The 15,220-nt window shown below is 35.6% G+C and overlaps 1 pseudogene; it reads right to left on the reverse strand.

Moving 5' to 3' along the window:
* Nucleotides 1-6,811: 6,811 nt before the first annotated feature.
* LOC130053655 (uncharacterized) lies at nt 6,812-7,947 on the reverse strand (annotated as a pseudogene).
* Between the last annotated feature and the right edge of the window lie 7,273 nt (nt 7,948-15,220).

Raw genomic sequence — 15,220 nt, forward strand, 5'->3', positions numbered from 1 at the left:
AGTGTTCTTGCATATATCTAATGGAAGTGGGGGACATTTACTGCAGCCCTATCTAGGGATATTTCATGGAACTTAAATCAATACTAGATTAGATATAGATCCTGGAGTATGTTTTAACAGTTTGTACATCTGGCCGTAATGTAAATTATACATCTGTACGTGTTGTAAATTGTATGCAATGTAAATTGTATTTCTGTATGCAATGTAAATTATATTTCTGTAGGCAATGCAAATTGTGTTTCTGTACGCAATGCAAATTGTTATTTTTGTAGACTATGTAAATTGTATTTCTGTAGACAATGTAAATTGTATTTCTTTCTGTATTTAATGCAAATTATGTTTCTTTATGTGATGTAGAACAAGTGTCATTGTCTATACACATATATATATACAAGTAAAACTAGAGTCTGATACCTGTACAATATTATATGAAATGTTTCACAGCGTGCAATACACAAGAGCAATAGTTCTGAGAATGTTGATTGTATCTAGCACAATAGGAAACCGCTTGAAAATGTATGTAAATACAAATGTTCAATGGGACAGTTTATTGGCGAAAATACTTGACTGTTACATGATTTAACATAATACCCCTGTACTTAAAAAGAAAACACAGATGATTCTTCATTTTTATTACACTCTGAAAAACATTTGATTTATTGAAAAGGGTCTTAAATTTAACTAAATCAATCTGTCTTTTAGTTTGGAAGGAAGGTGGATTCTACAGAAGTTTAGGATTTTGGGAATTAAATGGGATAAGAATCGTTGCACAATTCTGGAAATTACATTCACAAAAAATAATCTTTAATTACAGACTCCAAACACATGCCTTCGATAACTATTGGGAGCTTGGGTGAAATGGAACCTAACTCCATTTGAAAAAAAGAAAAAGTTAAATAAGCACTGCTAAGATGTTTAATCTTTGTACTGCCCTACATTTCCATAGTTCTATAAATATCATTTTAATACCCTAACCATGTTTTATATCCATATAGGGTTAAACATGGTCAAAAGAAAGGACATCATCGCTATAGTTGAAAAGGGCGAATATATCTTCAATTTCATCAAATGTAAAAAATTTAAACGGAAAACGAGGAATCAGAATTAAAACGAAGTTTCCTACAAAGTATTGTAATATCACATTCATCAGAGGAAAATAAAAACTTTTCACAAATGGGTGTTAGAAAGATATTGCACTAGCACGTGTACTTAGTTTAGTGAGATTCAAATTTTAGCGGGTTTGGTAGTGATGGAAAAGGGCTGATATAAGAAATCCTCTTATATTCATTATCATTTACAGAAGAAGTGTTAAATCATACTTAAATCAAACAGTGCATATTAAGCTCCAACTGAGCCAAATTTTAATTACGCTAAAAAAAGTACACATATAGTAATCACTTCGTTAAATTCTTCAAAACTACAAATAAGAAACTTTGTCACCACAAAAAAAAATGGAAATTTGTTATGCACATATTGAGTAGAAAAAGGTAATATGACACTGTGCGATATTCATGTTTTATAAATGATGGGAAATTTAATTCATGCAATGATATCATGCATGTTGTATAGTCACAAAATTATTTTCAAATACTTTAAAAGATTCCCAAAAATACCTTCACATATAAAAAAGTGAGTTTGAAGATTTTGAAAGGGTAAACAATATATCTTAACTAAAAAAAATGTATGCTACCATTTAATCAAAGATTGAAATCGTACCATGTCATCAATAAATCATTCGAAACTTTATCAATTATGTAGAGACATCGCCAGGTTTGCATAATGTGCCATACATTTTGATCTAGGCATCGGGCTCATAGCCGTAACAGTGAGAGTTCTTTATTACATGTATGTCAATGCCAATAGTGACATACAATCTCGAGACAATTTGTTTAGCCATCTTACTGAAGATTTTTTTCTATCTGATTTCAGTATACAAATAAAAGAATGTCAACTCTCCCAATGTAAGACCACATCCTTTGTACCAAACTTATGATATATGTATACCTATAGATAATACAAACTATTTTCACTGACAGAGACAGAAAACAGTACAAAATGTTGGTCAAAATATTACAACAGGTCAGCCATGCTGGTCACACGGTATATGTCACTGCGTGTATCAAACATCAGAATGACCAGAACTATGGTGGTCATTGGTCATCAACAGTTATTCATATATTGACTTCAGTTAATAGATACAGAGTTCATATTCACAAACCATTACAGCTATGCATATATTGACATAAGTAGGGAGTCCCAAACCACATTTACATTCTATTTCAATCAAAATCTGTGTAAACCTTGTTAAAGTGTCTTTGATACCTTTACTCAACATTTCCATGTAGTTGACATCTCCTTGATTACAAGATGGGACAATGCAAATCAGACGAATTATTGTTCATATTTAATTCCGGACAGCCGGCCTGATCAGTGTTACAACACAGACAGAAATATACATGTGTGTCAATCAAGCTATGTAACTGACACAAAAACAGAGCAAAAACCCTAATAAAAATCTCACAAAATTATATAACCATTCATAAAATATCAATAAAAACTTCACATCATAACAGTCAGATATAAAAGCGAGGATAAAAAAGCTTTAAAACCGATAGATATGATCAACATAAACTGAAGCAATCTAAAACACCCCATATCAGTTCTAAAAATAAATCACTAAACGGTTTAATTTTCTGGGTGTAAATTATGGGATTGATGATTAAAAACTTTGTAAAACAAACTCTGAAATGCCCCTCCAATATCAGTAAAAATATATGTTCCTTTGAACCCTGAATGTGTAAAGCTAAGACAAGTGCATTCAATACTAACTGACAGTCTGATAATACTGATTATCGCATTTGATATCATCATCTTCATCATTGATATAAACATCAAAGTCTGATTATGACAGGCTAATGAAAAATCATATACATTTCTCTTTTATCCAAATGCATGTATTTGATATTCACTTATTAGCTTATGACCATACATTACATGTGATCCATACATGCTGGTACAGCTATGAGCTGATGGGCATATGTCCCCTTGTCTATATTTTCTCTAATTTCGACTAAATCCGCATCCCACCAGAATACCATGCAAGGGGATTTAGACACTGTGTATAATGGAGAACCAATTTAATTCTACTTTCATATCTGGGGTCATATACTTTCCCTCAAAGTTGCAATACTTTCGTTGGATCCTGTAAGTTTTAACCTGAATTTCTTCAGTATTTGGCCCCATGTATATGCTAGGCATAATGCTGACACCTACATGATTGATATCTTTTTATTTTCATTACGCACTCTGCTACACTCGCAATGTATAATACAATATTCCATTCATTTCTAACACATGTATGCAATTTCCTACCAAATGTCACTTCAAATACAGGACATCTCTATCTTTAAATAAATTTGAGCTGTACTTAAGTGCGAAACTGTCCCTTGCTACCATGAAACGTATGTTTTGCTTTAAAACATAAACCAACAATTCTTAATTGTAATTTCTTTTCATCTTTAAAAAGGGTATTGACATCCCAATATTTAGTGGGAAGTTCCCAGTTATCGTCCGCTAGTGACCGTCAACTGGCAAATCCAGACATGCATTGAAAGGATGCTGATGTGAAGGACATAAAGACACCTGATCCAAGAACTGTGGCATTTAATTTGGATCGACAACCTGGCATTCAGTTGGTATGACTCTTTGAGGTTGAATATAGGGTTAAATCTCTATACATTTAGTTAACATTCAAATAAATCCAGATAATACATTCACAAATGGAATCATGACGTCATGATACACTGATTTGCGTTTACCATTTTACTGTTTTTACTGCATTACTAGGTATCACATACATACAAAAAGAGACTAAACACCGACAATCATTATTATGTAATATTGGTGCTCTGGCAAAGTCCCATATAATGATGGAACAACAACATAACATAACACCGGTATTGTGTGAAATATTGTCATTTATTAGATGACAATAAACAAATATTATCATTCTATATAATGATAGCAAAATCAGCTAAGGGGTGATCTAGACAATACTGACAGCACAAGTTGTTTCTATAAAAATCCCTGAATATGATAAAGTGATCTTCCCTGTTATACAAGTAAAATTAAACACTTGACAAAATAAAATATCCAAAAATCATCGAATAATATATACAAAACAAAAAACATCAGCCACAAGAAGCAAACAGGATGTTTGCAACCCCCTCACAAAGAGGTAGCTATCTAGTATAATACATCAACATCACAACCCTGAAAGATAAGGAACCAGTAGGCACATCAATATGCAAACGCTACCATACACCACCATAAATAATGTTGAGACCTAAATCAAATATATGTAAAAAAAAATAAAATTAAAAAAAAAGCCTTAAGGCTTGTAACAGGGCACCTAAACATAAGTTATGTACATACGATTCAGGAGTGAGGAATAATTCACACAGCAGTTGACTTCTGACCTGTGTGTTGACATTTTGAGGAAGGAGACTAGAAAGTACACAGCAGTTAACTCCTGACCTGTGTTACTTATTATTGACTAGAAAAAGAAAATTCACAACGGTTGACTTCTGACCTGTGAGATTTATTATTCCACATCAAGGGACTAGAAGTGATATAGCATTAGATATGTGTTAAGCATTAGTATATGGCACATCTGACTTGACAACAATGAGAAGGCTAGCTATATTAAATATGGGGATAGTTGGATTCAAATTGTAAAGCTTGGCAAACGTATATATCTACAAACAGCATTATATTTCCATCTGCCCATCTGAATACAGTTTTCAGAATACCCTAAATGTGCTGCATATGTAGCTGTCCCTATTCTGAAATTATGGCCTTTATATAGAGCTGGGGTCAGGCCAATGAAGCTTATTGTGTTCTGCAAGTTTTTGGTTACAAATGCATACGTGACTGGTTAACACCTATAAATTGAAAAGGGGGCCTGATTTGTGCGCAAATGTTTGTAGGTAAAGATACAGTGACTTAACTGGGCACATTTCCTGGTTGCTTGAAGCTCTAACATTTATTTGGAAAAGGTCATGTGTTTTATTTGTTTTGAAGTTTCTTAACACTATCATTACTGCAGTAGGCGCTTTATGTTGAAATTCGAATGTTACGTCATCCCTCTGAATTACTTTGCATTGTTCACCTTTTGATTTGATAACAAGTTCCCCCAAACGCAAGAATGCATTGAATGCCAAAAGGAAAATGGACTTGAATAAGATCCTGGAACATAATTTCTGTACTGAACAGCATCGCCTTTCATTAATTTAGACATTATTGACGCAGCAATTGGTAACCTGGAATCTTTGCTCGGTGCAGAATGATGACACCCTTGCAGAATTTTACGGACTAAAAATGCATCGGCGGGATCTGGGAGGAACAACACTTTGTGCACATAGCTAATTGCCGATACATGTGAAGATATACTACTGGGAGAATAACCTGTTGAAAAAAAATGTGTTATGAAATTTGACAAAACTGTAGCCATAATTGGGAGGGAATTCATTTTAGGAAATTTAAGAGCAAACAAGTCACCTGATCTTTTGAATGAGGCCTTTGTAGAATTGGATAAATCGGCTGCTAAGAGTTGGCGTGCTTGTGAGTTCAGATTTTCAAGAAAGCCTGTTGAATGCGTGTTGGTTGTTGATTTAACCATGGCATGAATCTGAAGGCGGCCTGAAATTGGAATCGAGATAATCGATCAGCTGCAATATTGTGTTTTCCGGGAATGTGTTTGGTCCTGAAATGTATGTTCCATTTGAGGGTTGTCAACACCAGGCGGCGTGCCAATTTCATAAGGACTTTTTCTCTGGAGGTTTGCTTATTAATAACTTGAACTACCGCCAAGTTGTCAGACATAAAAGCACCCTTTTTATTTTTTATCTCATTGCCCCATATTTCAATAGCCAGCACTTTTGGGAAAATTTCATTAATTGCAATTTGATATTCCTTCATATTGTCTTGCCAATGGGATACAAGCCAATGTGACCCTAAAATGGCAGCAAACCCCATGGACCCAGCAGCATCGATATACAATGTGAGGTGATCAGAGGAAAACCATTTTTGTGACAAGAAAATTGATTTCCCATTGAAGGTGGCCAGAAATGTGAGCCATGTTTCCATGTCAGCTTTTGTTTCATGGGGAAGTTCAATCAAGTCATTGGGATGTTTTACACCACAGGTCATATCAATTAACGCCTTAAGAAAGCACGTCCAGGAACAATAATAGAGCAAGCAAAGTTCAATAACCCAATTAATGCTTGAAGAACACGTAAATTTGTATGATTTTTTCCTTGCATGTCTAAGAGTTTTTGTTCGACCTTCCTCACTTTGTCCAGGGGAAGACGTGCTTCCATTTGTATCTAGTCTATCTCAATGCCATAAATATTTATGGTTGTCGTGGGGGTTTGAGTTTTTGACATTTTGATAGGTACCCCAATCTTTTTGCACAAGTAGAGGGGATTTGCTAGATCATTTTTACAATTAGGTGAATCAGCTGGGCCAATGAAGAAAAAATCATCCAGGATGTCGGACATACCCCCTGCGCTACACCTCGACTGCATAACCCACTGTAATGCTACACTTAACTGTTCAAAAATCTGACATGAACTGCTTGCCCCCATTAGTAAACATTTGTCAAAGTAAGTTTCCATTCCAGGAAAAGCCTAATAAGTGATAGTCAGATGGATTGACAGGGATTATTCTAAAAGCATCTTCTATATCAGTTTTTGCCATCAAGCAGTACTTACCATACTTTTGAACTAGCTGAATAATCCAGTCAATAGTGTCATAATGTACAACCGAGTATGTTAACATTGACCGAATTTTCTTTTTGGTAAGATAGATCATGAATAATTCTGAATTTTCCTGGTTCAGACTTTAGTACCACTCCTAGAGGGGATGAAATAAAAAGGTCAAATTGTGGACATGAGAAAGGACATGCTATACGGTTGAGTTCTAGACTCTTTTTGATGTGATTTTCTATAATACCGTTTTGTTGTAATGCTGCCTTCTGGTTTTTTGACATTGGGGCTATTGTAGCTGTAGCACAACCCAGGGAAAACCCATATGTAAATCTGTCTACCAAATACGACTTCAGCTCTGTATCATACCCCTCTAACTCTTTATTTAGCATATTTGGTTTTACTGGGGTTGGTAGTTCTGTTTTTGGGAGTCTTTGAGATACAGAGGTACGTTTATATTTGGGGTGGTGGTCCCTTCATGATTGACACATGTGGAAAAACTGGCATGGGGTGTTTTTGCATTTTTCTTTGGTTGAATTCGAAGCAAAAGCGGACTCTTGCCGCTTGCTTGCTACGAAAGGGCTGCCCAGAATGATTGGGTTTCAGGGACAGCGCAACACATTTTCGTCTTAGTTCTTCCACTGGTTTTTGCCATGCAAGGTCCACTGAATCCTTTAATTTTCTAAAGGACTCATCATAAGTCCTCCATACTGAATCGCCATATAGCCTATGCATTTCTCTAATGAGGCTCATGTATTTTAACAGGCGGGGGTCTTTGATGAGTCCCTTTGAATTCTGATGCTCGTGGAAATCAAGAAGACATCAGTCCATTGATTGATTGACATGGTTTTTTTTTTTTGGCCTTCAATGTATGCTGTACATTGATAACCCCCGGAGAAATGAACAGTGTGAGAGGGTCTTCCTCCTGATGAGACAGCAGTATTCTTAGATTCAAGAATTCATTAGCCCAGATTTTTTATTTTATTTTGGAAGACACTGTCGCACCAAGAGGAATCCCCTCTGTTACAGAAATTATATTATTTGTGTTCATGGAACTTATGCCTACTGACTCACCTGTACTTGCACTCATCAATTGTGATACTACTGTTGCTAGTGTATTCTGTGAGTCATTGACCACTTGTCCAGAAGGAAATGGCTTGTTTGTCGCCTGAGACTCTGTTTAGTATAAGCACTGGGGCTGAGGATTAGACTGGTCTTTTTCTTGTGATTGTTGCACAAAAGGCTCATTGTCTCTGGATAAGGGAAGTGCTGCCCCTCCAAGGACGACAAAGAGGATGTCTGTTGTAATTTATATATTTCTTTTGCGAGTTTGGCATAATAAATGCTCTCAGTAGCAACTGTTTATGGACGCTTGGAACTTGTCCCAGACTTCTTCGATGTACTAGGCTGCTCTTCAAGCTCAGCGTCCATTGAGACTGACCCTCTCTTGCACCGGGGCATGTTTTGTGCCTACAAGACATCAAACTGTATTATGACATGAATCAATACAATGATTTGACTGGTAAAAAAAATACCGCTAGCCACCTAGAGGCTTGTGTGGACGCAATAAAGATGTGGATGTCCGCTAACATGCTAAAATTAAATCAGGACAAAACAGAGTTCATTGTTTTTTTTCCACTGAAAACCATAGTCACTGACTCACCATCGTACCATCTGATCTTTGCCGACACTGTTATCAGTGAGACACCGTTTGTGAAGAACCTAAGGGTATGGTTTGATAAGACACTTTGCATTCACAATCAAATCTCATCTGGGTCTCGTGCTTGCTATCATTAACTACGTAACATCGGACGAATACGGTCGCTCATAACAGAAGATGCGTGCAAGACCCTAGTATGTGCCCTCGTGACATCTCGGCTCGACTACGCCAATACTCTTCTTTTCGGTATTAACACAACCGACTTCGCAGAATTGCAGCGGATACAGAATATGGCAGCACGAATCATCATTCGTACCAAAATAAGTGACAACATAACTCCAGTGCTGATTTCTTTACATTGGCTACCTATTGACAGGTGCAGTCAATACAAAATTATCCTCTACGCATACAAGGTGATTCAGAAGATGGCACCAAAATGCTTGGAGGAGGAGATCACTGTTTACCAACCGAATCGTTCCCTAAAATTCACTGACATAAGTTAGACCTAGATGTTGAACCTCCACATATGGAAACAGGCACTTGGATGTGGCAGCAGATACACTCTGGAACTCTGCCTGATACCCTCCGCCGTTGTCAGAATTTGAACACTTTTAAAAAACATTTAAAAACACATCTTTTTAGATTTGCATATCATTAGTATTATAGGTGGTTAAATCTTTATGGTTTCTTTACCATCATTTTAGCATGACTTTTTCAAGTGTATAATTGTATATTTATTTCAACTATTGTATTTTATATCATTTGATTGTACGCGTGGAACTGTTTTCATGCATATCATGTTTTAAATTTTAGTAATTTTACTTCACATTATTGATGTTTTTCTAGCATTGTTTTCATAGTATCTGTCTTAGTGCTATTATAGTTTCCTTTTACTACGTTTATAACACGCTGTGTCATTTTCATTGTGTACAGCGGTTTAGAGTGGCTATTTATAGTCATATATGGCGCTATATAAATTATTATTATTATTATTAGGGTCTTCCGACTTCAGCGGAAGACCCTTCTATTATTCTATTGTTGATTTTTCACTTTTCTTATTATTATTAAGGTCTTCCGTCTCCTGCGGAAGACCTTACTATTATTGTTCGCGTTCTTCTTCTTCATTATTATTATTATTATTATTATTTTCCTTGGTAGTACACGCGTTTTTCTCAGCCATTTCTCGATCGATTTTCACGAAATTCTCAGCAAAGATGTCTTTTGGTGACGAGACTTTGCTTGCAAAATTTCGTGCTTGACGTCACTTCCGGTCAGGAGTTATCTCTCTTTTAGTGACTTTTTGAAGGGCCTTGTTGTCCACACATCTCCTCCGCTAGTTTTGAAGCTAGAGTCTTGAAATTTCTACACAAGATAGAGTAAACATTTTAGAAGATTTGTGGGGGATTCGATTTTACCGGAGGCGATTTGCCTAAACGCTCGCCTGGACCTGAAAAAATGGATGCCAAAATTTTTCGCCGATTTCGGCGATTTTTGACCTTTGATCTCCAATATCTTTTTTCTTGCAAATATTTTGTTAAGACATGTAGAACAAAAGTTGTGCACATTTACGAGATGTTTTCGAAAATATCAAGATTTAGGGGCTAGCCCCTTCAATTAGGGATCTAGAAGGGCTCAAAGTCTAGATCAAATATCTCAAAAATCGTTAATATTTTGGTATAAGTCAAAGAACTAAAAATTTTCATCTCAACAATCCAAATCTATTCATATAAAAATTTAGGTCATATGTTACGTAATAAGGGATTTTAAGGGCCAAAACCATAATTTTTTTACCCCTTGTATCTCGAAAACGACAACTATTTTGAAAAGCAATAAAGAACAAAAGTTGTTCAGAATGATGATCTGAACAATATGCATATTTCGTTTTTACCCTATGTTGTCCCGTTAGGGAGCTACAGTTTGGCCCCTAAAAATTACTTCTAGAAATAACTCCAGAACGGTAAAGAATTTCTAAATACTTGTTGAACAAAAAATGTTTGAAATGTCATGACCTTTCTTACGATATCAAGCAAAAGGGGCTGACCCTTTAAATTAGGGGCCCAGAAGGGTCCAAAGAGTTTTGAGAATATCTCAGAAACTATTAATATTTTGTAATAAGTCATTGAAGCGGAAATGTTCATCTAAACGAGCTTGTTCTTATCAAATCAAAAAGTAGGTCATATGTTACGTAATAAGGGATTTTAAGGGCCAAAATCATAAATAATTGACGCCTCATATCTTGAAAACGAAAAATATTTTGAAAAGCATTATTGAACAAATGTTGTTCAGAATGATAATCTAAACAATATGTACATTTCGTTTTTTCCCTATGTGGCCCCGTTAGGGAGCTACAGTTTGGCCCCTAAATATTTCTTGTAGAGATAACTCGAGAACGGTAAAGAATTTCTAAATACTTGTTGAGCAAAAAATGTTTAAAATGACAAGGCCTTTCTTACGATATCAAGCAAAACGGGCTGGCCCTTTAAATTAGGGGTTCAGAAGGGTCCAAATGTTTTTGAGAATATCTCCGAAACTATTAATATTTTATAATAAGTTGTAGAAGCGGAAATGTTCATCTCAACGAGCTTGATCTTATCAAATCAAAAAGTAGGTCATATGTTACGTAATTAGAGATTTTAAGGGCCAAAATCGTAAATATTTGACGCCTCATATCTTTAAAACGACATATTTTTTGAAAAGCATTATTGAACGAAAGTTGTTCAATGTGTCATAACCTATCGATCAATATCAAAAAATGGGTCTGTGGGCCTCATGGCTCGCCTGTAGAGTCGATTTTTGTCGATATCAGTCGATTTCAAAAACTTGTAACTGGTAAATATTTTGTAAGGACATATTGAACAAAAGTTGTTCAGTTTATCGAGATCTATCGATTGATATCAAGAAATAGGCCTATGGTCCTAATGGCTCGCCTGTAGAGTCGATTTTTTTGTCGATATCGGTCGATCTCAACAACTTTTTACAGGTAAATATTTTGTAAAGACATATAGAACTAAAGCTGTTGAGTCTATAGAGGGCTAACAAATGACATCAAGAAATAGGCCCGCGGGCCTTATGGCTCGCCTGGAGAGTCGAATTTCAAACGAATTTCACCGCAACTTTGCTTCAGAAGCTTATGATATGAAAAATTGATTATATCTAAAGTGTCTTAAAGTCGGAAACTAAATTGGGACTCATTTGTCTTTTTCTTTTTTTTTTTAACTCCGAGTGCATCAACAAATCGGACGGAAGACCTACTCGTTGCTCGCAACGAGATCGTGTCTAGTTATTAGGGTCTTCCGTCTTCAACGGAAGACCCTTCTATTATTCTATTGTTGATTTTTCACTTTTCTTCTTCTTATTATTATTATTATTCTTTTTTTTTCTCCTTACCGATTTTTGTGCAGAAGATTTCTCGGAGATGGCTGGATCGATTTGCTTCAAATTTTCAGGATTGATGCGTTGCCATTTGAAGTTTGTACCGCCGTTTCAATTTTCGAAAAATCACTTCCGGTTGGAAGTTATCCCCCTTTTATCGATTTTCAGATGACCATTTTGTCCAGACAAAAACTCAAAAACGATAAAAGCTAGAGTGCTGAAATTTTCAGTGATGTTAGACGACATGTTGTAGTTGTGCACCTGGGTTTTAAAAATTTCCGGAAGGGCCTAGTATGGAAGCTCGGTAGGGGTCGAAAATGGAGTTTTAAAAAGTGTCCAATTTTTTTCCACGTTTTGAATCATAACTTTTTACTCGTAAATATTTTGTTTAGACATATATAACAAAACTTGTACAGTTTATTGAGATCTTTCGTGCCATATCAAGAAATGGGCCCATGGGCCTCATGGCTCGCCTGAACAATTGAATTTCTGTTACAATGATTAACTTTTTTCTCACGAAACGTTTGATAAGACATGTAGAATAAAAGTTGTTCAGTTTTGCAAGTTCTATCTAATGATATCTAAAAATAGGCCTCCGGGCGTCATGGCTCGCCTGAATAGTCGAATTTGTATCGCAATTAATAACATTAATAACTTTTTCCTCGAGAAACTTTTGACAAGACATGTAGAACAAAAGTTGTTCAGTTTCGCAAACGTTAACTAACGATGTTAAGAAATAGGCCTGCGGGTCTCATGGCTCACCTGAACAGTTGGGTTATTGTTGCAATCTATAACATTTTTGTCAAGAAACTTTTAATAAGACATCTAGAACGAAAGTTGTTCAGATTTGCAAGATCTTTCGAACAACATGATGAAAAAGGCCAACGGGCCTCATAGCTCGCCTGAAGAGTTTGATTAGTGTCACAATCAATAACTTTTTTCTGGAGAAACTTTTGATAAGACATGTAGAACAAAAGTTGTTCAGTTTCGCAAGCGTTAACTAACGATGTTAAGAAATAGGCCTGCGGGTCTCATGGCTCACCTGAACAGTTGGGTTATTGTTGCAATCTATAACATTTTTGTCAAAAAACTTTTAATAAGACATCTAGAACAAAAGTTGTTCAGTTTTGCAAGATCTTTCCAACAACATGAATCTTTTGATAAGACATGTGGAACAAAAGTTGTTCAGTTTTGCAAGATCTTCCAAACGATATCAAGAAAAAGGCCCACGGGCCTTATGACTCGCCTTAACAGTCTGATAAATGTCGCATAACTTTATACTCGTAAATATTTTGTTTAGAAATATATAACAAAAGTTGTACAGTTTATTGAGGTCTTTCGTGCCGTATCCAGAAATGGGCCAATGGGCCTCATGGCTCGCCTGAACCATTGGATTTCGGTTACAATGATTAACTTTTTCCTCACGAAACTTTGATAAAACATGTAGAATAAAAGTTGTTCAGTTTTGCAAGTTCTATCTAATGATATATAAAAAAAAAAAGGCCTCTGTGCGTTATGCCTCGCCTGAACAGTGGAATTTGTATCACAATTAATAACATTAATAACTTTTTTCTCGACAAACTTTTGACAAGACATGTAGAACAAAAGTTGTTCAGTTTCGCAAGTGTTAACTAACGATGTTAAGAAATAGGCCGACGGGTCTCATGGCTCACCTGAACAGTTAGGTTATTGTTGCTATCTATAACATTTTAGTCAAGACACTTTTAATGAGACATCAAGAAAAAGGCCCACGGGCCTTATGACTCGCCTTAACAATCTGATAAATGTCGCAATCAATAACTTTTTTCTCAAGAAAATTTTAATAGGACATGTAGAGCAAAATTTGTTCAGTTATGCGAGATATATCTAGAATGATATATAAAAAAAAAAAACCTCCGGGCGACATGACTCGCCTGATCAGTCGAATTTGTATCGCAGTAAATAACATTATTAACTTTTTTCTCGAAAAAAGGCTGACCTCTTTAATTATTGGCCAAGAGGGACAGAGAGTCTCTAATTTATAACACTTAAATGATTAATATTTGTAAAACATTACTGAAGCTAAATTGTACGTTTAGACAATATATTTGTATCAATATTTATGAACGAAAATCTCAGTCAAATTCTTATCTCATCACATCTAAAATTGGACGGAAGACCCACTCGTTGCTCGCAACGAGATCGCATCTAGTTATTATTATTCTTTTTTTTTCTCCTTACCGATTTTTGTGCAGAAGATTTCTCGGAGATGGCTGGATCAATTTGCTTCAAATTTTCAGAATTGATGCGTTGCCATTTGAAGTTTGTACCGCCGTTTCAATTTTTGAAAAATCACTTCCGGTTGGAAGTTATCCCCCTTTTATCGATTTTCAGATGACCATTTTGTCCAGACAAAAACTCAAAAACGATAAAAGCTAGAGTGCTGAAATTTTCAGTGATGTTAGACGACATGTTGTAGTTGTGCACCTGGGTTTTAAAAATTTCCGGAAGGGCCTAGTATGGAAGCTCGGTAGGGGTCGAAAATGGAGTTTTAAAAAGTGTCTCATTTTTCTCCACGTTTTAAATCATAACTATTTACTCGTAAATATTTTGTTTAGACATATATAGCAAAAGTTGTACAGTTTATTGAGATCTTTCGTGTCATATCAAGAAATGGGCCCATAGGCCTCATGGCTCGCCTGAACCATTGAATTTCTGTTACAATGATTAACTTTTTTCTCACGAAACTTTTGATAAGACATGTAGAATAAAAGTTGTTCAGGTTTGCAAGATCTATTTAATGATATAAAAAACTAGGCCTCAGGGCGTCATGGCTCGCCTGAACATTCGCATTTGTATCACAATTAATAACATTAATAACTTTTTTCTCGAGAAACTTTTGACAAGACATGTAGAACAAAAGTTGTTCAGTTTCGCAAGGGTTAACTAACGATGTTAATAAATAGGCTTTCGGGTCTCATGGCTCACCTGAACAGTTGGGTTATTGTTGCAATCTATAACATTTTTTCAAGAAACTTTTAATAAGACGTCTTGAACAAAAGTTGTTCAGTTTTGCAAGATCTTTCGAACAACATCATGAAAAAGGCCAACGGGCCTCATGGCTCGCCTGAACAGTTTGATCAGTGTCACAATTACTAACTTTTTTCTGGAGAATCTTTTGATAAGACATGTAGAACGAAAGTTGTTCAGTTTTGCAAGATCTTTCAAACGATATCAAGAAAAAGGCCCACGGGCCTTATGACTCACCTTAACAGTGATAAATGTCGCATAACGTTATACTCGTAAATATTTTTTTTAGACATATATAACAAAAGTTGTACAGTTTATTGAGATCTTTCGTGCCGTATCAAGAAATGGGCCCATGGGCTTCATGGCTCGCCTGAACCAGTGAATTTCTGTTAAAATGATTAACTTTTTCCTC

Source organism: Ostrea edulis, chromosome 3, assembly GCF_947568905.1.
Source record: "Ostrea edulis chromosome 3, xbOstEdul1.1, whole genome shotgun sequence".
NCBI classification, from domain to species: domain Eukaryota; kingdom Metazoa; phylum Mollusca; class Bivalvia; order Ostreida; family Ostreidae; genus Ostrea; species Ostrea edulis.